Source organism: Pipistrellus hanaki (assembly GCF_964339955.1).
Source record: "Pipistrellus hanaki genome assembly, chromosome: 15".
NCBI classification, from domain to species: Eukaryota; Metazoa; Chordata; class Mammalia; order Chiroptera; family Vespertilionidae; genus Pipistrellus; species Pipistrellus hanaki.
In genome coordinates, this window is record NC_140517.1 from 3,233,518 (window position 1) to 3,257,911 (window position 24,394).

Sequence of the window (24,394 nt, forward strand, 5' to 3'; positions counted from 1 at the left end):
ACAGAACAACGCATTGAGCATTATCTAATAACTAGTAGCCCATCGTGCGATATCCCGTGCCATAGGCCTCCTGCTGCTTCTGCGGGAGCCAGCGGGAACCACAGCTCCCTGCCAGGAGCCATGCTGCTTCCCTGGGAGGTGTACCGTGGTCTCCTCTCTGTGCCTGCACTCAGCTGCGGAGGCTGTGGGCCGGCCCCCCTGTCCTCCAGAGGCCCTCTGCAGCTGGGGTGTAGCCACAGCAATGAAGCAAGTGTCCCGTCCCGGCTACTCTGCGCCTGCTGCCCAGATGCCCTCCGTCACCGTGGCAACAAAGCAAGCATTCTGCCAGGCTGCTTTCAGCAGCAGCCCCTCTCCTCCTCCCCCACCCTACCCCGGAACTGGCTGAGGCTGAGGGAACTGGGCATCGCCATCTTGTGACTATGGGCACCACCATCTTTGTGATGGAGCGACGGTTAATTTGCATATTACCCTTTTATTAGATGAGATACAAGGAAGATAGTGATATAATAAACCACACATGGAAGGGATGCCCCTCCAGCTCCAATTCTAAACAGGTTCCTTGGATTGCAAGATAGAGAAGTCCATGCAATCAAGCTCAGCTGAGGAAAAATCTCAGAAGTACCTCCTGGAAGCCGAAGGTAAGAACGGAAGTACAGCCAGGACCTGCGGGACCTGAACATGAGAGGCCAGGAGGGGCCCAGGCTCCTCTCCCTCCCCTCGCCTTGGCTTCTTTCCATTCTGCGTCCTGCTCTCTTCCCGGGCTGTGTCCTCTTGCAAAGAGCTTGTAGCCTCCTCTCCCACACTGTTCCTCCCACACCTTTCACCCCGTGTCCGCCACAGCTAACCAGCCCTATTGCCCTCTCCTCGTTCAAAATTCCTGAGTGGAGAATCTGATACGCCTCCCCCACTACGGCCATTCCTACCCTATAGACCAGTGGTCGGCAAACTGGAGTGATTGCTGCCGGCCTCCCGCTCGTCCATCCCTGATCTCTTTGGGTTGTACCGGTTCAGAGGTATCCTTACTGGTTGCTCATCTCTTTTGGTCTTAGTGATGCCATTTTCCATCAAGCATCTTCATCCAAAGGACCTTCCCGGTCGCTCCTCTGCCCTCTCAATGCATGACAGTAATTGTGCGACCTAAGGTGTCCTCTTCCCGTCCAGCCTCTGTTTCCCAGCATCCCTGCCCAGTTCTCTGGTGGTGTCTCCTCCGGTGAGCCCTGGCCTTCCCAGGAGCCACCACCAGCCTTCTAAGGGGTAGTTAGGTACGTACTAAATTGACTTCCTTACTAAATAGTATAGCCTCCACGCCTTTTCACGGCGCACAACCGTCTGGTGAATTTTCTAGCCTCACTCTGAGCCTCTCGGTCCTACTTCTACCACCTGCCATGGAAATTCTCACTAACTTGGGCCATTTCTGTTCCCATGCCTCTAGAAACCATCCTAGTAGCCCTACCGGCGTGGCTCAGTGGTTGAGTGTCGACTATTATGAACCAGGAGATCACAGTTCCATTCCCGGTCAGGGCACATGCCTGGGTTGCAGGCTCGACCTCCCCCATCAATGATTCTCTCTCATCATTGATACCCTGTTTCCCCGAAAATAAGACAGTGTCTTATATTAATTTTTTCTCCCAAAGTTGTGCTAGGTCTTATTTTCAGGGGATGTCTTATCTTTCCGTGCGCTAGGTCTTATTTTCGGAGGATGTCTTATTTTCGGGGAAACACGGATATTTCTCTCTCTCCCCCCTCCTTCCTCTCTAAAATCAATAAAAACATATTTTAAATAAATAAATAAAAATCATCCTAGTAGAGCACATGTGTCAAACACAAGGCCCGGGGGCCAAATCCAGCCCGCCAGGCCTTGCAATGTGGCCCGCACCGCGCTGTCATCACTGCACTCCGCTGTCAGTTTATGACATTGTCAGTTTATGACTGTTCAGTAAACCATTCAGCCCGCGATTTAGGCTGGATTTTAGATTTTGGCCCCTTCTCTGATTGAGTTCGACACCCCTATAGTAGAGAGTCCATGTCATCTCCGGAGTCACCACCTCACCCCCTGTCAGCTTCTGAACAATTCCATCACCTAGGTACCTGCTTTCTGCCTTAAATTCCCTCCTGTTAAGCACTTGGAGGTCTTTCTGCTTCCCGGTTAGACCTACTCTCTCCTCCATCCCACCCCTCCAGATTACAAATCCCTGAGGGAAGGGACATCTGTTCTCCATCTTTGGAGCATCCAATAAGCACCTGATATTTATCAGTTTTCCCTCGAAGCTTGATTAATTTACCAGGCAATATTTACTGAGAGGATCGCTTCTCCAGTTACAAATGGCTGCCATGTGTGTCGTGAAAAGTAAGCTTCTTGACATATTGCGAAGCATCCACCTTTTTTAGAAAAAAAAGAAAAGAAAAAAAAAAGATTAGAAATACGCCTGCCTGCTGTTCAGAGGACACTTTTCAATTCCTTTTTCAGAGATCATGAACTGGCAGGCCCCCCTCCATTACAGCTGGGCTTGTGTGTCTGTTCCAGTCACTAGCATCTCTTCAGAAAGCCCAAACTCCTAGAAATCAATTTCCAAAGCTCATCCCATCATACAGGCACATCTGCCCCTCACTCCTCCCCCTGTTGCTGCTTTATAATGTCTTCCCTAGAACTACAGAAAACGCTAGCCATGTCCTAATCCAGTCCCTTTATTTGGTAAGTGAAGAAGCCAAAAGGAGGTAAATGACTTGTCCAAAGCCACAAACCTATGACAAAGCCAGGACTAGAACTTAGGTCTCCTGCCTCCTTGAAATTTTCTCTACCTGCCCTCCCCGACCCCAACACACACACACACACACACACACACACACACACACACACACCTTTCTGGACTCTCCCAGAACTGCAGCTCAGTGAAACACCAAAGAGGAAAATTGTTTTTTCTTCCAACCTTTGTCAGTGGGGCTTTGAGAAATAGCTCTCATCTACTCAATGCACACGAGTGATTCCAGTTACCCGACATTGTGCTAGACACTGGATATCTATATACATAACCTGCAATGGTCTGGACCTGTGGTCGGCAAACTGCGGCTCTCAAGCCACATGCAGCTCTTTGGCCCCTGGAGTGTGGCTCTTCCACAAAATGCCACGACCTGGGCAAGTCTGTGTTGAAGAAGTGGCCTTAGAAGAAGTTGAAGTTTAAAAAATGTGGCTCTCCAAAGAAATTCCAGTCGTTGTCCTGTTGCTATTTGGCTCCGTGGACTAAGGAGTTTGCCGACCACTGTCCCAGTCAAAGGAGAGCATGTGACTCAAACCCCCACCATCAATCACAGGGTTGGTCCTCCCGGTGCGGCCAGGTCCCCCCTAAATGAAAACACTCCTCTCCTCTCTGACAGATGTTACCTCCCAGAAGCGGAGGGCAGAGCCAGACCGCAGTTTGGGCAGAGCCAAGTCCCTCCCTCCACAGTCCTGACAGATAAACGATGGTCCTAATTCAAGCTCTCTGGAGTCAGATCCATCAGCCCATTTATACACAGACAGGAACATCTGTAAGGAGACCGGTGTCCATGAAGGGACTATAAAAAACCGAGTCACCGGACGCTAAGTGACATCACTGGACTATATGCTTTCCACGAGAGATACTGTCTCATGATTCTTAACGCCATGCCCCTGGATAACCCCCGACAGGTCCCAGCCGGCTTTCTCAGGCAATTTCAGCAAAATCAAAAGATGAAGACACAGGAGAAGCTCCCCCGGCCTCTCGCTATTAAAGATGCCTCTCCTTTCCCCCAGCAATCCCCGCGAGGAAAGAAGAGATCTTTGCCACGGGCTAAGGAGCTCCCGGCCTTTGTTTTGTGGCTGACACCTTTCAGGAGGGAAAAATAATAATAATGTAACACGTCTCCTCTGTTTAACTTGCTTTACAACCAGACTGCCCAACCACAGAGATCATGGCTGTCATAGAAACAAGTCTTGAGGTAGCTGTCCCATAATATCCTATGTTATAAAAGGCTAATATGCAAATTTTCCCCTCGACCGGGAGTTCGACCAGGGGGCGGGCTGGCCAGACCCCACCAGAGCACAAATTCGTGCACCGGGCCTCTAGGCCAGTGGTTCTCAACCTTTCTAATGCCACAATCCTTTAATATAGTTCCTCATGTTGTGGTGTGACTCCCAACCGTAAAATTATTTTTGTAGCTACTTCATAATTGTAATGTTGCTGCTGTTAATGAATCGCAATGTAAATACCTGTGTTTTCCGATGGTCTTGGGCTCTACAGTAGTGTTCTCAATCTGTGGGTTGCGACCCCTTTCACAGGGGTCACCTAAGACCATCAGAAAACACAGATGTTTACAGTACGATTCATTAACAGTAGCAAAATTGCAGTTATGAAGTAGCAACGAAAATAATTTTATGGTTGAAGGTCACCACAACAGGAGGAACTGTATTAAAGGGTCGTGGCATTAGAAAGGTTGAGAACAACTGGTCTAGTCCTCAATAAATAAGTGGTCATTTACCTTTTACACATCTAACATGAAGATCCTTATTTGGCAGTGACTATAAATGATCCAGAAACATTATTACAAAATTCTCTAAGCAGCAAGCTCTCCTTGTGCATTTAAGATCTGATTGGCCTATGGGTTTTCAGGAGCTTGGTATCCCATAGAGTAAGATTTACCTTGCTGATTTGTTTAGCAGACTTTTTCTTTTCATGGATGGCGTAATGGTAACATTCAGCCCCGGGCTGCGTTTGAATGCTCACCGATTGTGAAGTAAAGGCATCTGGGTTAGGCGCAGTGAGTGCTAAATAAACATGTGTTGTATTAAGTTAGATTTTTGTGTGTGTGTGTTTAATATACATCCCTGTTAAAGCTCTAAGCACTGGAGACAAGAGGTTAACGGGGATAAGGGTAAAATGAGTTCAATCACTGCATAACCAGGAATCTACACCAAAAAACGCCAATTCCTCCGCCACGTGTTTTTCTTGCGGGAAAACACATTTGATCAGCGCTGATAAGACAACGGAATGAATCGCAGGGCCTGTGTCCCTTTCCCCCCTCCACCCCCAATCCTCAGTCACATATATATTCATCTTGTCAGGTCGCTGTATCAATAGATGGGGTAGAACAACATGGCACCGGTTGTTCTTCAATTACTTTCTTGTATAATGTCAAGGAGTAAAAGCTAACAAAGCATAGCTTTCCCTGACATTTCCTCCCTCCAGTGACCAGTGATGGATTTTCCTTACAACAGCATCCATCATTGTAAAGAAGGGCAGAGACAGTGGGTGTCTTTGTGTTATTTCACACACACACACACACACACACACGCACGCACATTTTTGAAGCCAGTGGTGACATTGAAAAGCCCGCTCTCCTACAGACGGCAGCCAAGCCCGCTTGATGAGATGACACGTTTCTCATCCTGAGGGATGTTTGAAGTCATCGGAGGAGAGCAGGCACGTGCTGTCCTAAATGGCCCAGAGATGAAACTGAATTCCCCAAGAAGCCAAGAGGCTACCCTCACCATCACAACCCCCTTCCGTGCCCCCCTACCCCGCACCCCCTGCCTCCAACCCGCATCCTCATTAAGCAGTGGACACTTTGCCAGGCAAATCGTTGCACGTGGCCAGATCTGACAGCCCAGCAGGCCTGGCTTTGGAGCGGGAGGGGTATCATTTCAAACACCATCGCTTTCATGCATCAGCTTGGTGACCTTGCTCGAATGACTTGTTCTCCAAGCCTCTTACCCTGTCTGTGAAATGAAGATAATGCTATCTAATTCCATAGAGTTATTGCAAAGGATGAAAGTAGATAATGTGTGACAAGGGCTCACAGCAGGGACGGCTCTATAGCGAGATGAAGATATCCATTAGTGAACTCGCTATAAGCTCAATGAAGACAGGAATTGCGTCATGGCGTCAGGCATACTCACCACCTGTATCCTCAGAGCCCAGCACAGAATTCGGCCCTTAGGTGTTCAATGGATGCCAAGCGAATTAAGGAACGGGTATGGCTAGGTAATGATTTGTATTCTTCGCATCCCCTTTGGATACCTAGGGATCCGTGGCTCAAAATATGAATGAGAGAACACCCTGTATTGAGCAGTAAGTCTAGGCACCTATGATTTCATACATGTTCGATCATTTCATCATCAGAGCAGCCCTAGGTAGATCCTCTTATTGTTCATAATTTTGTAAGTGAAGCAGAGAGGTTAAATAATTTCTCCCAGATTGCACCGCTCGCAAGCAGTGGATCAGGGATTTCAGCCCAGCAGCATAGCGCTAAATTATACTCTACCAGGAAGTAGGGTAAGTCATTGCTGAGACAATAAGGATAATAGTGGCTATTTATTATTTATTGAACATTTATGAAGTGATAGTCACCAATTTTTGACATTCAGAAGGACCATTTTCTAGGTGAGGACCGAGACGCAGATTGGCTAAGGAAATGCCCCAAGGGTACGTAGCAAGAAAGCCCATAGGATTCAAACCCACGCCTGTCTGAGGACAAGCCCGTGCTTTGTGAGCCCTATGTTTGGGAAGGTGGTAGGAGAGTTGAGGACGGACCTTGAACTCCACTGCCAGACTTTCTCGTTTGCTGGATGCGGTAAAGATCGCCACCTGTTCACCGATGTGTTTCCTCTTCTTCCTGGCACACAACTGGCCCATGGTTCCCAAACTCTTTGGCACCTGGGTGTTACCATACACCTGATCTCTAGCCCACGGGACCTGAGGGGGAATGATGTGTTACCTCCATGCCTTTCCACACGTGTTTCTCCGTGTCCCTGTCCTCCCTCTGCTGGAGCGGGAGAGAATGGCCAGGCTTCGGGGCCAGATCCACCTGCCACGTCTCTCTGTAAACCATGTTTTCTTGGGACCCAGCCATCCCATTCATGGATTTATTGTCTATAGCTGCTCACATGGTACAAGAGAAGAGTTGAGCAATTGAGACCACAGAGCCTGCAATGCCTAAAATATTTACCATCTGGTTCTTTACACACACAGCAACCAAATATTGCCAATCCCTGCTCTGGAGCCACAAGATGGAAGGAGCCTGGGTTCCTGGGTGAGCCAGTTCAAGAGAGCCATCCGGCCACGTGAACACCCATCCCAGACAGGTACTGAGCGGGACAAAACTTCCGGGATGAACTGTCCATTCCCAGGTCATTGCTCGCAGCAGCTCTCCTGCCTTAGCTGACTCACAGGATACCCTAATGAGGGAAGGTAGCAACTTATTTACACACCCAGAAAGAATAAATCTCTCTGGGTTTCCCAAAATGACCCTCGTACCACCTCACTGCTTCTCCGTATCACTCCTCAGGCCTGTTGGGTGGTGGTTTTCATTGTTGCTGAGTTTTAAATGTTTTCCAATTTCCACTGCTATTTTTTTTAATATATTTTATTAATTTTTTTGACAGAGAGGAAGAGAGACAGAGAGGTAGAAACATCAATGAGGGAGAAACATTGATCAGCTGCCTCCTGCACGCCCCCCCACCACCACCACCACACACACACACACACATACACACTGGGGATGTGCCCGCAACCGAGGTACGTGCCCTTGACCAGAATCGAACCTGGGACCCTTCAGTCCGCAGGCCTATGCTCTATCCACTGAGCCAAACCGGTTTTGGCTCCACTGTTATTTTTTATATTCAGTGACCACGCTCAACAACCGAAGTACCTCCCCCTTTGGGACCAAGACAACGATGTTCAAGCACCCCACTGCCCCCCAGGAGCGGCCTGCCAATGTCAACGTCCTATCTGGTATCCTTACTTATTGGCAATTTTGTGCGTGCTGCTTTTTCTTTTTCTTTCCTTTTCTTTTTTTTTAATTTGAGGTTTCAGCATTCCAAAGAGAAACAGAATTACAGCACTTATCCAATAATCCTGTCTATGTTGAGAAATAGGATTCTGGCAAGCGTAGGGAAAAAATATATATATTTTTTATTAGTGTGTCCAAAACTGGAATGTAATAAAACACAGACCTTTCAGCAGAGAAAGGGGGCGGGGGGCTCAGTAAAGGAAAGGAAAGCCAAGAGCAGATTACTTACTGCTGCAGAATCCAATATTGTAAAGTGCTTTTTCCCCCCCTTTCCCTATGCCACATTTTTTAATGTCTCTGTGAGCTGTGTGCTGTGACTATCAATCACGGGAAACTACTGACATTATGAAACCGCTTTCAAGATATACCGAGTTTTCAAAGCCAACGTTGTCTGAAGAATAAAAATCCTCGGAGCTTGTATATTTTCAGAAATATCTGTTTGATACACCACGCTGAGTAACGGCCAGCTGTCTGCTCTGTAACTGCCTGACAGAATGCATTAAGGTGGTTTTGTGGGGGGACATTAAATGTGGGAGACAAAACCCTTTTATGGGGATCGCCCGTTCGGCTACGCTCAACCTCTTTCCTCTGCGGGCAGCCGAGGTCACACCAGTGGCCGGGTGCTGAGCGTGGGCAGATTAAGAATCAAATTAATTCCGAGGTGGACAGGGTCCCCTAAGGTCTACTCTTTTCGACAAATCAAAATTGTATATATTTAAATTATCGGATGCTATGTTTTGACATAGGTATATGTTGTGAAATGATGATCTCCCATAGTGATCATTTGTTGGTGTGTGGACAAAACACTTAGAATCTAGTCTCTTAGCAAGTCTCAAGTATATAATCCAGTATTATTAACTACTAGGGGCCCAGTGCATGAATTCATGCACCTTGAAAGGAATTGTGGGCCAGGTGGCTGCGTTAGGCACAGAGACAGGTCTCAGCCCTCCTCCATGTCCCCACCTGGCCCCTCTTGCCACGGCTCCCCATCCCCTGTCTGCCAGCAGCCCCACTCCTGCTGCCACTCCCACGCACTGATGGAGCCGGCCCCATTCACACCTGGTGACAGCACGGAGCAATTGGAGCCAGCACCAGCAGAGAGTGCAAGTGATGGCTGCTGCCCTGATCACCCCTCAGGAGCAGGAGGTAGAGAAGCCCACAGGGGCAATCAGGGTGGCATCCACTGCTCATATCCACTGATGGCGCCGAGTGATCAGAATCAGTGCCAGGCACTGGCAGTGGGTGCAATGGGCGGTCCTGGTGCCGGTAGCGAGTGTAAGCACCAGGTGGAACCATGGCATATGGGAGCAAAGAATTTTCAGTAGCCACCAGAGGCTCATCCTGATGACAGCAACCAGCGCCTTGCCTTGGTCTGGCACCCAGCTCACATGCTCCACCATCCCGTCATGGCCAACACCCACCATGTCTCACACACACACACACACACACACACACACACACCTGGTGGTCAGGGCATGTCATAGCGACGGGTTGTTTGGTCAGTTGTTCCGCTGTTCTGTCTATTTACATATTAGCCTTTTATTATATAGGATAGTCACTGTGCTGTATATTAGGGCCCTAGGACTTTGCTCAGGAGCTTTTGATCTTATTTGGGGGGGGGGGGGGTAGGGAGGATCACATATGTATATGAGTCATGGAGTCAAGATTGTGGGTGTGAACAGCAGCCTATGGGAATTTATATCTTCTTCTAAATGGCCAAAAAGAGACCACCTAGAAGAAATAGACTCCATTCACTAAGCATTACTAACGGCATCAATCATTGTTTTATTCAGCAAGTGCTGAGTTATTGGTCTGTGCCAGAGACCATTTTAGATGCTGGGAACATGATAGTGAACTAAACAAAATGCATTCCTCTCTGCGTGGGGATTACATGCCAGAGGGGGATTACAGGAAATAATTACATGTGTTATGGATATTGAAACAGAATGATATTATACAGAGCACAGTCTCTGGTGACAGCACAATACAATTAAAATTCAATAACAACAACAAAAATCTATAGAAACCTTATGTGTTTGGAAGTATTTAATTAATAAACATAATGAATTTAAGGGTCTCAAGTAAAAAATTATAATGGAAATTGGAAAGCGTTTAAAACTCAATAACAATTAAAACCACTACCAACCAGGCCTGAGGGAGTGTGATTAAAGTGTAGTTCTATGAGCCCGGCCAGTGTGGCTCAATGGTTAAGTGTTGACCTATGAACCAGGAGGTCACGGTTGGATTTCTGCACAGAGCACATGCCCAGGTTGTGGGCTAGATGAGGAAGCAGCCTATCAATGATTCTCTCTCATCATTAACATTTAAATCTCTCTCTCCCTTTCTCTTCCTCTCTGAAATCAATTAAAAAATATTTTTAAAGTGTGTCTATATAAAATCTATAACTTAGTTTTTTTAATTTAAAAAGAAATCTAGAATTTAATGAGCTAAGCATCCAACACCTTCAAAAAGTGATATTAGAAATAAAAGAGGAGGCATAAATACAGAGAAGGCAATAACTAAACATTAGTAAGATTCTGCTATAAACATTAGGTCAATACACTTGAGAATTTAGATGAAATTTTGGGTCCTAAGTTGACATTTGGGCACTCTGCTAATAGTGCTCTCTCAAAGGAAGACTAGAGAGATTTTATTCTTAAAATATGTGCTCTAGTCCATGTAACCCATTTGGTTGGAGGGTTGTCTGATTACAGGCAAGGTGGTGGATTCAATTCCAGGTCAGGGCCATATCCAGGTTGTAGGTTCAATCCCTGGTCAGGATACATTCGGGAGGCAATGAATCCATGTTTCTCTCTCACATCTCTATCTGCCCCCCCCCTTCTCTCTCTCTCTCTCTCTCTCTCTCTCTCTCTCTCTCAAATCAAATTTTTTAATATCTTAGAAATTTTCAGATTTTTTTTTAAAATATATTTTTATTGCTTTCAGAGAGGAAGGGAGGAGAGATAGAAACATCAATGAGAGAGAATCATTGATCGGCTGCCTCATGCACACACCCTACTGGGGATGGAGCCCATAACCTGGGAATGTGCCTGTGACCAGAATCGAATATGGGACCCATCAGTCTGAAAGCCAATGCTCAATCCACACCGGCTAGGGCTAAAATCAATTCCAAAATATTTTTAGAAAAACAAACATATCCTCAGCTGAAGATTTTTTTTTTTAAATGCTTTCCGCATGAAGGCAAATGGTGGCAGGGCATACTACGGGGAGAAAGTTCCACAGCAGTTAGGATGGAGACACGCTACGTGAGACCCGAGTCATGGCTCAGCCCACAGGAACGAAAGAATCCGCAATCCTACCCTGAGAAGGATCCCGGCCACAGCAGCGTGGCCCGAACTCATCCCACGTGTGAACGCGTGGTGTCTGCCAAACTGTGCTTCCTAGCACCTCACATCGATGTTGTCCCTGACGCGTCCTTGCATTTGTAGCTTTCTTCCTCACGGATGTCCAAATTCTCACTGGCTTTCCTATGAACCAAAGTCACCAACTTCAGGAAGCATGCAAAACACTTCATGTTGACACATGTTTACACTTGTGTGGGTAACATCATAATAAAGCCGTTTTCAGTTTGAAAAATGTTCTATGAAGGGGGGGAACCTATGAAGGTATTGTAACGCGCACAGAAATCAGGGGGCCGTTAGCGACTCGGGGACAAGGTGTGTGATTGCATCATTAGATCTGAATCCGCGTTCCGTTTGGAGAGCCCAGATTGAACTCACAAGGAAGCATGTGAGAGGCGATGGAAATGGATTGTAAATGTCAGCATCATGTTTGATCATACCAAGGTGACCTTAAAATGCCACCGTAGCCACTTTAATTTAACAAGGCTGGCTTCCTAAAATATCAAATATTTGATATCGCCGGGAATATATATTGAACTTCTGGAACAAACAGCGAGAAGACATTTCAGTTGTTCCCTCTTGAAAAAAGCCAGAGGTAGGCAAACTCCTCTCCACGCGGAGCGCGGGGAGGGGCGGGCCGCCCTCAGCGGAAGTTTTCTCTCTCTTCGTTGAGAGATGGGACAGTCAGCCGGCCGGTGTGGCTCAGGGGTTGAGCGTCGACCCAGGAACCAAGAGGTCACTGGTCCCATTCCCGCTCAAAGCACATATTTAAAAATTATTTCTCTTTTAAAAAAGGAAGAAAGCTGGGGAGTCAACCTCACCCAGACAGGAAGAACGTTTTCCTCCATAGGATTTACACTAGGGGCCCCTGTCATCCCAAATGCCTCCCATCAAGATAAGCTCCTCCTTTCTTAATTTTTTAAAATGTTTTTTTATGATTTCAGAGAGGAAGGGAGAGAGGGAGAGAAACATCCATGAGGAGAGAGAACCATCGATCGGCTGCCTCCTGCATATTCCCCATTGGAAATCAAGCCTGCAGTCCGGGCCTGTGCCCTGACCGGGAATGGAACCGGGACCTCCTGGTTCATAGGTCGAAGCTCCTTCACTGAGCCACGCCTGCCCGGACACAATTTCTCCTTTTTTAAAAATCCGATTTCCCTGGGAAGAACGGACACATGAAACCCCTAAAATCTTAGTGAGCAAGCGTTAATCAAATTGCTTTCTTCCCTGGAGAGAGAGGCTGAACATATAAAAATGGAAGTTGCTCAAGTAAATAAATTGTTTAAATTGGCATTTATTGACAGCTAATTCCTTAGCAGACACTGTAGGGGCTGTATGTTGCCTCTCGTTCCCACACTCCTCCAAGATGGTTTTATTTGCCCATTTCACACCGGAGGCAACTGAAGGGAAAATTAAAGTCACAGGCCCAGCCAGTCTCCCAGCTACAAAGGGGCGGAGTCAGGATTTGAACACTGACACTCGTCATCTCCCTCCTCCACAGTTCTAGAGTCTAGACTCGTGGTCGGCAAACTGCGGCTCGTGAGCCACATGCAGCTCTTTGGCCCTTGAGTGTGGCTCTTCCACAAAATACCACGGCCTGGGCGAGTCTATGTTGAAGAAGTGGCATTAGAAGAATTTTAAGTTTAAAAAATGTGGCTCTCAAAAGAAATTTCAGCCGAAACCGGTTTGGCCCAGTGGATAGAGCTTCTGCCTGCGGACTGAGAGGTCCCGGGTTCGATTCTGGTTGCGGGCACATCCCTAGTAGGGGGTGTGCAAGAGGCAGCTGATCGATGTTTCTCTCTCATCGTTGTTTCTAAAACTATCCCTCTCTCTCCCTTCCTCTCTGTAAAAAATCAATAAAATATATATTTTTTAAATTTCAATCATTGTGCTGTTGATATTTGGCTCTGTTGACTAATGAGTTTGCCGACCACTGGTCAAGACTATCCTCCCCCTCCAAGTCTACCTGGGCTGGTCTCAGGGGCCCACCCGGGGCAGGACACAGACCCTCATCACCGAGGGGGTCTGAGCTCCTGGCACCGCACCCTTCTCCGGCCAGGGTGGCCCCACGTGTCCCTTTACTGTCACAGCTGAGCCAGGGAGTAGCAGGAGGCACCCAAGGGGATCACCTATGGGGCTAGCCTTACTCCCTAACCACCAGACTGCACAGCCTCCCGCCCACGGTGGTGCGGCTAGCGATGAGATGCCATGGGTCTCAGAGAACGGGAACTGCCTTTTTATATGTTTGCCCGGAATATGTTCCTGTGTAAGGCCCTCCCCCGAGTGTGTTATCTTTCCAGAAGCCCCCAGATTTGCTCTTCTGGGCTATTTTAGAAGATTTGGGTTAAAACAGATAGGCAAGGGCTGGGAGTGCATACATATTTCTCCTCGTTTGTGAAAACGGATTATATCGCTTAGAATCACATCATTTGACTCAATTTGCTGATCTGATTACCCAATTACTTTCTAGTTAGCTTTACACTAGGGCACCCACTGGTACAACCTTCTTTCTGAGCAGGGATCTCTCTCTCTCTCTCCCTCTCTCTCTCTCTCTCTCTCTCTCTCTCTCTCTCTCTCTCTCTCTTTCTCTCCCCCCCCCCCAGTTCACCCCCCTTTTTCCTCTCCACTCACACACACACCCAGCACTCAAAGGGAGGGTTTCCTTCCATCTACCTGTTTCCCTTCTGAACAACAATTTTCCTACCTATTTTTTCTCGATTATTCCAAGGGAAGCTTTCAAGTTAAAGGAAACAATGATGTTTTCTTCCAAAGCCAGCCACTCCCTGACACAAAGCCGCGCTGCTGCTAAACACTGCGGCGATTGTTATGAAAACGCCTGTCTCCGCATCCTGTTGTCATGGCAGCTAAAGATCCAGACAAGCCTGCGCCACAGGGGCCATTTATACTGATTTGAAAGACTGTTTGGGGAGAAACATTGAAATGTATAATCGGATGCGTTTGAAACCGTCGCCCTGACAAAGTACAATATCAGTGATTCAAACAATATACAACACTTCTGAAAGCCACGTCCATCCACCCTCTATTTCAATCCACGCTGGGTTCGTTCTTTATTCTCTCATGGAGTTACTTTAATTCCCAACACCCTGGCAATTTTCTCATTTCCCCCCACGTTCAGAGTCTCCACGCGGCCTTTGTTCAGGCACCAACCGACCTAGCACAGACAGGGACACCCACATCTCTCCATGTTTACATGTTCACGTGTTCTCTGTTGCTTCTTTGTCAGCTGGGCCTGGGCCGTCTCTTAGCTGAATTTCTTCTCTCCCTGGGACAGCAGCTGTCTGAAATGTCACAGCGTGGCAATCCGCCTTCATCCTCGTTGTCGTTTCACTGCAGGATACTGAGCCACAGCCCTAACCCGTTTGGCTCGGGGAACAGAGTGCCCACCTGCGGACCGAAGGGTCCCCGGTTCGATTCCCAGTCAAGGGCACGTGCCCAAGTTGCAGGCTCCATCCCCAGGGTGGGGAGTGCAGGAGGCAGCCGATCCATGATTATCTCTCATCATGGATGTTCCTATCTGTCTCTCTCCCTCTCCCTTTCTCTTTGAAATCAATTTAAAAATAAATAAATAAAACATGTTAAAAACATGCTGAACCATATACATCCCGTGTTTGCTTCTCCATGGGGGAAGCGAGAGAGAACTCCAAGAATGAGAAAGATGGAGGGCGGGGGTGCCCCAGAGAGACTATAAAGGGTTGAGGTGCAAATCACTGAGAATAAAATGCCACTTTTATTAACAAGTTGGAGGGTGATTCTTATCCCTAATCCTTTTTATTGGTTATTCCTCAGTCTCCCAGGGAGACCGCTGACATGTGGCCGGAGGGAAGCAGAGGCGTGGGGGGCAGCGGGGGAAGGGGATTAAGAGCCTGCCATCAGTGGCGGTAGGATGAGAACTCAGAATCCTGACATTCCTGGGCCACTGGGGTTTTATTGTGAGGGGCTACCGCTCAGCCGACTGCCGCTCCTCAGGGTAATCAGTTACACTGCCTTTCCCACCATCCGCTAGCATCATGGCCTTGACCCTGTGGAACTGATTGTCATCCCCTCCAGGATGATCACTGGTTTCATCCTCCCAAACCCTGTCCCTTCCAGATTGGCATGGGCATGTCCAAGGCCACATGTATCCTCTACCAAGCTCCCCCTTTCCTTCCTTTTTTGAATATTTTGTATTGATTCCAGAGAGGAAGGGAGAGGGAAAGAGAGAGAAACATCAATGATGAGAGAGAATCATGGATCGGCTGCTTCTGACACGCCCCACACTGGGAATCAAGCCCACAACCCGGGCAGGTGCCCTGACCGGGAATCGAACCGTGACCTCCTGGCTTTAGGTCAATGCTCAACCACTGAGCCATGCAGGCTGGGCAGCAGAAGAACCTTTTTCAAGAGAGAGAAGGCTGGCTGCGTTTTGGACAAATTAAGATAGAGAAGGAGCAACACAAGACTTGCTCTGAGAATGAAAGGCATTCTAATAAGAAGCTAGTTCTAGACAGTGGTTTCCCAGATTGAATTAAACACTCTCGCCACCCAAAGGACTAGGCTAAATGGTCTTCCTTTGCCAAGTTCTTCATTGCCCAGACTCAGCAATGCCTTGGTGTAGGGCAAGCCTGTCAAACTCACGGCCCGCGGGCTGCATGCAGCCCACAATGAATATTTTTGCAGTCCAGCAATTATAATCCTATCTAGTAAAAGAGTAATATGCAACTTGACTGTCACTCCAACACACAAGCTGGCTGCCCCATGTGGTCAAAGATGGCTGCCCCCATGTGGATACATCGAGAATCTAGGAATCAACTTACACTTCAAATTCTACTGGTGTCCCAGGGTCCAAGATGGGTATCTCGCAAGACCACCATGATCTGGAAATTGTCCTGGGTTCTAGCCTCCTGCTGACTTTGCCATCTGCCTGTTCTCCTGGAGTTCTGTGCTCAAAGGCACTGGCGTCTGGCTGGTGTGGCTCAGCGGTTGAGCATCAACCCAGGAAGCAAGAGGTCACCAGTTCGATTCCTAGTCGAGGCACATGCCCGGGTTGCAGGCTCGATCCCCAGAGGAGGCCATGCAGAAGGCAGCCAATCAATGACTTCCTTTCTCATCGATGTTTCTCTTTATCCTTCTCCCTTCCTCTCTCTCTAAAAAATCAATAAAAAGATATTAAAAAAACTAAAAGGCACTGGAGAGGCATGGGCACTGAAGCCTTGTCAAGGAATCAAAGATCTAAAGACCAAGAGTCAGAAAGCTGAGGGTGAGTCCAGGGGCAAGTCATGTGCCCTCTCTCCAAGTCTGATTGTTCGTCTGCAAAATGAAAGCTCCAGGGTCCTGTGATATTCGTGAACTCATCCTAAGAGAAAGATCGTCTTTGATCAATAGATACCATCCATAGCATGATTTATTATTGGGGGGGAAGGGAGGAGTATCATTTCCATGACTGGTGGTTTTATATGATAATCACCAGTCCCTGGGGACTCGGAATAATTTCACCATCGACATTTTCCATTAGACGAGCATTGTAGCTCTGGTTTCAACAAGCTTGCTTAAGTAACTTTTCCATCGCAAAGCCGCAGGATAATAGCATTACAAATGGCATCTCCAAAGACGTCAATTAAAATTGATTTGTCATTGTAATCTCAGCATCTCGGCTAATAATGGTATGGTAATGGCATTCTAATGAGGCGATCAAAGACTCGCACTGAAGGATGCTGGCATCACTCCACTGTATTCTAAAGGGCTCTGGACGGGCTGCTCTATACAGAGCTGGGATCTGTTGTGTCGTGGCCATATTGAAAGCTGAGAGTGCAGAAAATGGAATTACCTACTCCTTCCCCCAAAAGGCCAGCTTGGAGTGTCTCCTAGCCTTTCCATTTCCCTGAAGGGGAAGTTCAAACCCAGCTTCAGTGCTAAGCCCACCCCTCCACAGGCTCAGGGGAGGGCGGGGGGGAGATTGCAGGGATGTGGATAACTGCCTAGAAATGCTGCTCTCGGATGAGGCTAGAGCGAGCCCGCCACCCTCCGTCAGCAGAGGCTGGGGACTGCGTGTTCTGCTGTGGCTAGGCCTGGGGCACACTGTCCCGAGAGACAGAACCCACACCTGAGCTGACGAGGGGTCCAGTTAGTGGAGACGGGGTGCTTGCTCCTCCCCGGGGGTACAGAATCGGCAGCCTCTCGCCTCGTGTCCCTGTGGCTTTGCAGTGGTCACCCTGGAGGCTGGGAGTGGAGCTGAGGAACTTGAGTCCATCAGAGCAATGCCACTTCCCTCATCCGACCAGCCCAGGCAAGGGCAGAGGTTGGGAGTGGACAGTGAGAAAGGGGAGCTATACTGCACCATCCCAGGAATGGGTCTTCCTTTCGGTGAAGAGACGGCCGAGCCCTAACCGGTGTGGCTCAGTGTATAGAACATCAGCCTGCAAACTGAAGGGTCACAGGTTCGACTCCGGTCAAGGGCATGTACCTTGGTTGCGGGCACATCCCCAGTAAGGAATGTGTAGGAGGCAGCTGGTCGATGTTTCTCTCTTATTGATGTTTCTCACTCTCTATCCCTCTCCCTTCCTCTCTGTAAAAAATCAATAAAATATATTTTTAAAAGAGAGAGAGGGAGCCAAGAAGGAGGAATGCCCTCTGCCCCGCCAGTCCCTGTGGGAGGCCGTGTTACTGGGACCCCCTGCGGCCGCCCTGAAACTGTAGGGAGTCCCACGGCAGGGCGGAGCTGTCAGATACTGCTAAGGCCCAGATGCAAACATGCCTGCAACCACGCTCCCTCCAGCCCTGTGCCAGCTGCGAGGATGAGCCCTGCCTACCTGAGCCGCTTTTAATTGGGGTTGGATTCATAGAAGCTGGGAGTGTCCTCACAGATCCGTTATCACGGAGAACCGGGAGACACTAAATGCAGAAGTGTCTGGACAGCAACACGTAGAGGTCGAACCCCCGTAAGAAGCACAATGCCCTGGTTGCTAAGAGATGCTGAGAGGATCTGCATGGCCGGCAAAACGTCCCCAGACTCGGGGATGGCTTATGATCTGGTTAGTTGAGAAAAACAAACACAGCCGGCTCAAGAATTCCTGTGCAAAGAAACAGTCAATTCCTTTTCATTGTGGCAGCAGGGACTCTGCAATGCATGCGGTGGGGGTCTGTGGATGAATCGGAGCTAGCCCCTGTCCTGGACATCGAGGGAAGAAATCTAGACCGAGGGGTGTTTCATTCAGGGGATGTTGTGGGGAGATGTTTGCGGAGAAAGTTGAGTGAGAGATTCATTTCGTTGGGCAGACCCAGGAAAGCCTCCTGTGCCTCCAGCTTAAAATTCTGCCGTGGTTTTCAGTGACACGTCACTCACCCAACGAGTATTTATTGAGCAATTACTCTGGGCCCTCACTATGCTAGGTGCTGGGACACGGCAGTGAACAAAACGGAGCCTGTGCTCTCATGACTTGAGATTCTAATAAAAGGGGGACAATCCAGCGAACACACCAGTAAATATCTCTATGTCAGAGGTGGTGTTACTGAGAAAAATAAAATATGGTGCAGAGGGTAGGAGTGCTGGAATTTCTAGGAGCTGTTTTATATAGGACTAGTGGCCTGGTGCATGGATTCATGCACCGGTGGGGTTCCTGGGTCTGATCTGCGCCCTCTCGCAGTGATGGGAAAGCTGGGGAGGTCATAGAGGCAGTTAAGGGTAGAGGCAAATTTACCATGAAGTTAATGAAGCCATGATGTGTTCAGAAAGCCTTAAGTTTTGATGCCCTAACTGGTTTGGCTCAGTGGATAGAGCATCAGCCTGCAGACTCAAGGGTCCCAGGTTCGACTCCGGTTAAGGGCATGTACCTTGTCTGTGGGCACATTCCCAGTGGGGGTTCTGCAGGAGGCAGCTGATCGATGTTTCTCTCTCATCGATGTTTCTAACTCTCTTTTCCTCTCCCTTCCTCTCTGTAAACAAATCAATAAAATATATTTTTTAAAAATAAGAAAGAAAGTCTTAAGTGTTGGCATCATCTGAAAGGGTGAGCTATTTCAACCACCGTGAACTGAGACTGCTCTTTCCCTCTGGCTTCTCCATCAGTGCTGCCTTCACGCTGGGTCTTCAGAGGGGCTACAGTATTTGGAGCACCTGGCTAAGAGGAAACTATCTCAGGGACATATCTAGTCCGGGGTTAGTGGGACATATTTATGTGATCACAGTCACTCCCATGGCTAGCTGTCTCTGAGGAGGAGTGGCTTCCAGGAATCGCCCAGCTCGGTGACCCAGAGATCCAGGGCCAGAGGTCCTGTGAGAACATCACTATGTCCTGCAGAGCCTCTCGGAGTGAGAAAGAACACTGTGATAACCAAACAGAAGCAGAAGCTCGTCTTGAGAAAATTCTCCCAGCGTCTGACGTGTCAAAGTCGTAAGCGGAGGTTGCCATTCTCATCGACGCCGAAACACAATGGATGCCCTCCCCCGTCAGTCCGTCCCAGAGGGAAGAAGCCACAGTGATAAATGGCCTTTGCCGATGGAATCTGGAGACACGGCGTTTATCAGACAAGGGTGCAAACCCGACACGGCCCCGCAGTCAGTCAGTCCATCTGCGTGCGGCATCTCACCATCAATAAGAGACAACAAATATCAACGTCATCCTGGAGGGAGACGGAATTACCTTCCCATGCTCTCTGTGGAACATGACATTATAATATCCTTGTCGATGGAGGGGCAATCAAAGTCCATGCAGACACAGAAGTGGGGGGCGGTGGTGACAGAGGCAGTTCAGTCAGTTTCTTAATGAAAACATGTTCTTTTTCTGATTTTGTGATGTTTGTGGTAAGGGTTCAGCTTTTTTATTTGTACTTTGAACTTTTATTCTCATTCTAAAAGTGTATTCCCTTTCGGATGTGACTTTGTAGTCCTAATGGTGTGTTATTTGTCTTAATGGGGGCTCCGCAGTTGCATCAGCTTGTGGCCTCAGAAAGCCCAGGCAGCTAATCTGGGGTGCCTCTGAGGTGTGGTGACAAGAAGCCCAGAGAAGATTTGGAAAGGGCAGGAGTGACCCCCTGACTTGGGCATTTCATGGACCAGTAATATTTCCCCCTTTAAAAAAAAAAAGATGTTTTGAGGAGAACTATCTTTGATTGCTTACTATGAAATGGTCCCTGAGGTCCTTTCTGATTGGACGGCTTTAGGTCACATGCCCCCCACCTCTGCACCAATCACTGTGGCCGGAAGGATGAAATGCAGTGATTGGCTCAGTGTAACAGATGCTGTACACCTGGAGCCTGAGAAAGAGTCTTCCCTCAAAAGGAAAGGCTTCCCTAAGAGAAATTAGGAGCTGTCGGAAAGGGAAAAGGAAGAGAGGCCAGAAAAGCATTGAACACATACCTCCTATGGGGAGCTTTTTCGCCCTTGCTATCCCACAATGCCTGCTCTGACCACTGGCTTGGAGCTCCCGGAACACCCGTAGTTCCAGCCCTAATGAGCTGGATTGCTCCAGATTTCCCACCCACCATCCTCCTCCCTGAGCACATCAATCCGCCACTTACTCACTTTGTGATTCAAATTAGTAAGACCCTTCCCATAGCTTAGCTCTCTCCACTGAACAAGCCTGTCTGTTCTCCGGATATATATGATCCCAGGAACTTATTCGAAACACAACATTTTCTCATTATAATGAGACACGATTATTAATGGCGGAGTGCCCATCAGAAATGAAACCAATCCTTCATTTGGTGCAAAATAAATGTGCTCTAAAAAAGTCCAGGGATGGTAAAACTCATTTGAGAGAGTAATCAGTTCCTGCATTCTAAATGAACATAATTATGTAACCATTAAATTATTTAATGGGCTTCATTAGGCTTATTTCTGGCTTGGGTGTCACTTCTTCTTCTTTTTTTTTTTTAACCCAATTAGCTCAAGTGCTAACATTAATTTTTTATTACTCAGTAAGAGTCCTAAGCCACGTCAGCATGAGCATAGCCAAGGTCTCTCAGCCCTACCTGGGGGCTGAGCTGGGCTGCTCTTTCCCCGACAGTGGGATTCGCTGTATCAGTACAAAAGCAGCCAATCAGCCCCAACCGGTTTGGCTCAGTGGATAGACCATCGGCCTGCGGACGGAAGGGTCCCAAGTTCGATTCCAGTCAGGGGCATGTACCTTGGTTGCAGGCACATCCCCAGTGGGGGGTGTGCAGGAGGCAGCTGATCGATGTTTCTCTCTCATCGATGTTTCTAACTCTCTATCCTTCTCCCTTCCTCTCTGTAAAAAAATCAATAAAATATATTTTAAAATATAAATAAATAAATGAAAGCAGCCAATTAAAGCTCAAAGCCCAGGCAGGTGCACGGCCTGCTTCCCACCAGGCAGAACACCCAGTGGATTCAGCTGGGTGCTCCATAGAAAGCCCTGCGAGAGACGCCTCCCTGAGGAAAGCCACATGGCAGCCCGCGGCAACGCCGTATCCTTACCTACGATGGGCCTGAGCATCTTCTGCCACAGAAGTGATGGGGCCTCTCACAGACCTGGGCTCCAATCCCAGCATCGCCCATGAAGGGCTATGGAACCCAAAGCCATTTCTGCAGCCTCTATGAGCCTCCGTTTCTCCATCTATAAACGGGGATTGTGACGTAGCCCTCAGAACTCAGGTGAGTTTCCTTAAATCAAATCAGATGCAGACCTCCGACAGCTGGAAAGGGACACCTTGCCTTCAGTGACTCCCCGACTCCCCTGTGACCCCTGACTCAGCAGAAGAAAGCAGAAGCGCTGTGTCATTGACCTGGGATGCCCACAACCACAGTCCAGACATGAATTAAATAAGCATTCATCGGCCAGGCAGGCACTGGGCTGTCCCTATCGTCCGTTCTGGGGCTGATGGAGTCCCAGATTTCTGACCTCCCAGGGGCTCAAATGTCCTTGTATGAAAAGTTGACTGAAAGCCTGGATTCCGGCAGGAGCCTACAACCACCTGCTAGAATCATGTCATCAGAAAATCCTCCTCACCCCGCGGCTGACACGGGCCTGATTGGGCGGAGGGGGGAGAGTGGGGAGGGAGAACATCCCTAAAGGTCCAGGCTACCAGGCTTCCTGGGTTCATCCAAGGACGGGGACTGTCTCAGAAGTGCAGATTTCGGCTCAAGCTACCTAGCTGCAGCTCACTGCGAACATTCATCAAACTAATTAACAGTCACTAGATGTGCCAATAAGAATCCATTTGTTATACCGGTGTGCGGTGCTAATTAGCAATCCGCTGCTGGCCATCTAGAAAAGCTGGGCGGAGGACTCGGAGTACCCCTCGGATCTGGCTCCCTGTGACAGAAGGAGCCGGCCGTCTCAGGCTGTGGTTTCACAGGCAGTCTCCACGTTGGGCCCCACTCTTCCCAGCAGGTCGTGGAGTGCCTGAAGCGGGCCACTCGGCTCCAGGGGACCTGCCAGGAGGTCCGCTAGGACACACTGCCCCTGTGCAGCTGCCGGGAAAGCCCTGGGGAGACCCCAGCACCTGCTCTAAGGAGCAGGTGGAGACGGATGGGTCACCTATAAGCCAATTACCGCTGGCAGCCGGGTTCGGGGAATCGCTTTCCCTGGAGCCAATGGGGAGCCCGTGTTGGAGAGAAAAGGACAGCGCGTTCGTGTCTGACATTTCCCGGGCCGAGGGGACCTGCCACCTTTTTGAAATGAGGAAATGGGGGGCGTCCAAACTGCTCCGTCACGGCACCGAAAGGGTCTTTAGCGTGACACCCCACCCAGGACCTCGTCACTGGCTCAGGCCCGCAGGTGGAAACTAACATTTGTCCATCTAGAACATGCAAGTGCGTGTGTGTGTGTGTGTGTGTGTGAGAGAGAGAGAGACTCCCTTACATGCCTCCACCGGAGTCATCTAATGCTTCTGTCACTACAAGCCATCATGCCTCCATAGAAACGAAGCGTAAGGAGAGCCTGCCCCATTGGAATTCCCAAACAAATTGAAATCGCATTATTTTGCAATTACTGAGACCTTCTTTTCCATCTAAGTTTGTGTGTGTTTTTTACCGGCACAGCATCCATGCCAGGAAATTAAATACTAGCACCCCGGATAAAGGCCCACGCCAGAGAATCAGAGTGAGTACAGAGAACCCAGCACCGGAAGGAGGGAGAGAGGGCAGTGGGTCTAACCCAGAGGGACAGCTGGACTGGAACGTCTGGGGAAGCTTCAGGGCGAATCCGGCACAGGCCGGAACGTTTTAGCTGAGACACTATTGCGGGGGGGGGGGGGGAGTCTGGGAACATGACAACGCCTACAACAAGTGGCCCGTTAGCCTCTCCTTGCATGCAGCCTGGTGGAGGGACCCCGCTCACTCCGAAGACGCCCTTCGAGCCGAGGTGCCCAGGGGCGGCCGGCCTGGGAGGGACCGAGGGAGGTCAGCTCCAGGGTGTGTCCAAACCGTCTCACCCAGTCCCGGCCACCTTCTAATCCATTTCCTTTCCATGTGCTTTAGTTTTAAAATAAAGCCCAATACTCACTCAGTCCCTGACTGAAACATGCTGGACTCCTGGCCTGTTTGCTACCATGCTGCCAACATAGGAAATGGGTTCTGGCCTGGTACTCAGTGGGTAGAGCATCGCCACCGGTGTGGATTCCATCCCCCGTCGGGGCACCTGCAGGAGCCAACCAATGAGCAGCAAACCTTTGCCAGTCGCCACCTTTAGAACCACCTCGGTCATCCTCGGCCTCCAAGACCAGCCAGCACCGTTTTTCAACCTTAATTCCTTATCGCCGAATAGGCTCCCCGATTCCTCAGCCTCACCCCCAGGGGGAAGCCCGCCCCCGCCCGCTCCCCCCGCTCTGCAGCCCCACACCCACCTCTCTGGCCTCTGTGTCCAGCGACGCGGGGGCTCTGGAGACGGGACCACGTCCTCCGAGGAGGCCCCGGAGAAGCCAGGCACCCACATCTATCACAGACGCAGCACCCCGCGGCGGCCCCATTCTCCCCCAAGACGAGGGGGTGGGGCTCAGGCGCCGGGGCAGCCGCGGGGCCCGGAGAGGAGCGGGCCGGGCCTGGCGGGCCTGCAGGCCCCGGCTCTGCCCCTCCCTGTGACCCCGGAGAACCACTTCCTGGGTCAGGAGGTGAAGCTCATCAGGGAGATGGGGGACACCTGACCGCCCTCCACCGCAGGCTGTCGGCCCCAAGTGGGCTGGGCGAGCATCTCTCCAGAAGGCTCCCCTCAGACACCCCCAGGAGCTGGTGGAGCCAGAGGCCTGCGAGGGGCCCCCTGCGTCCCCCTGGGGTC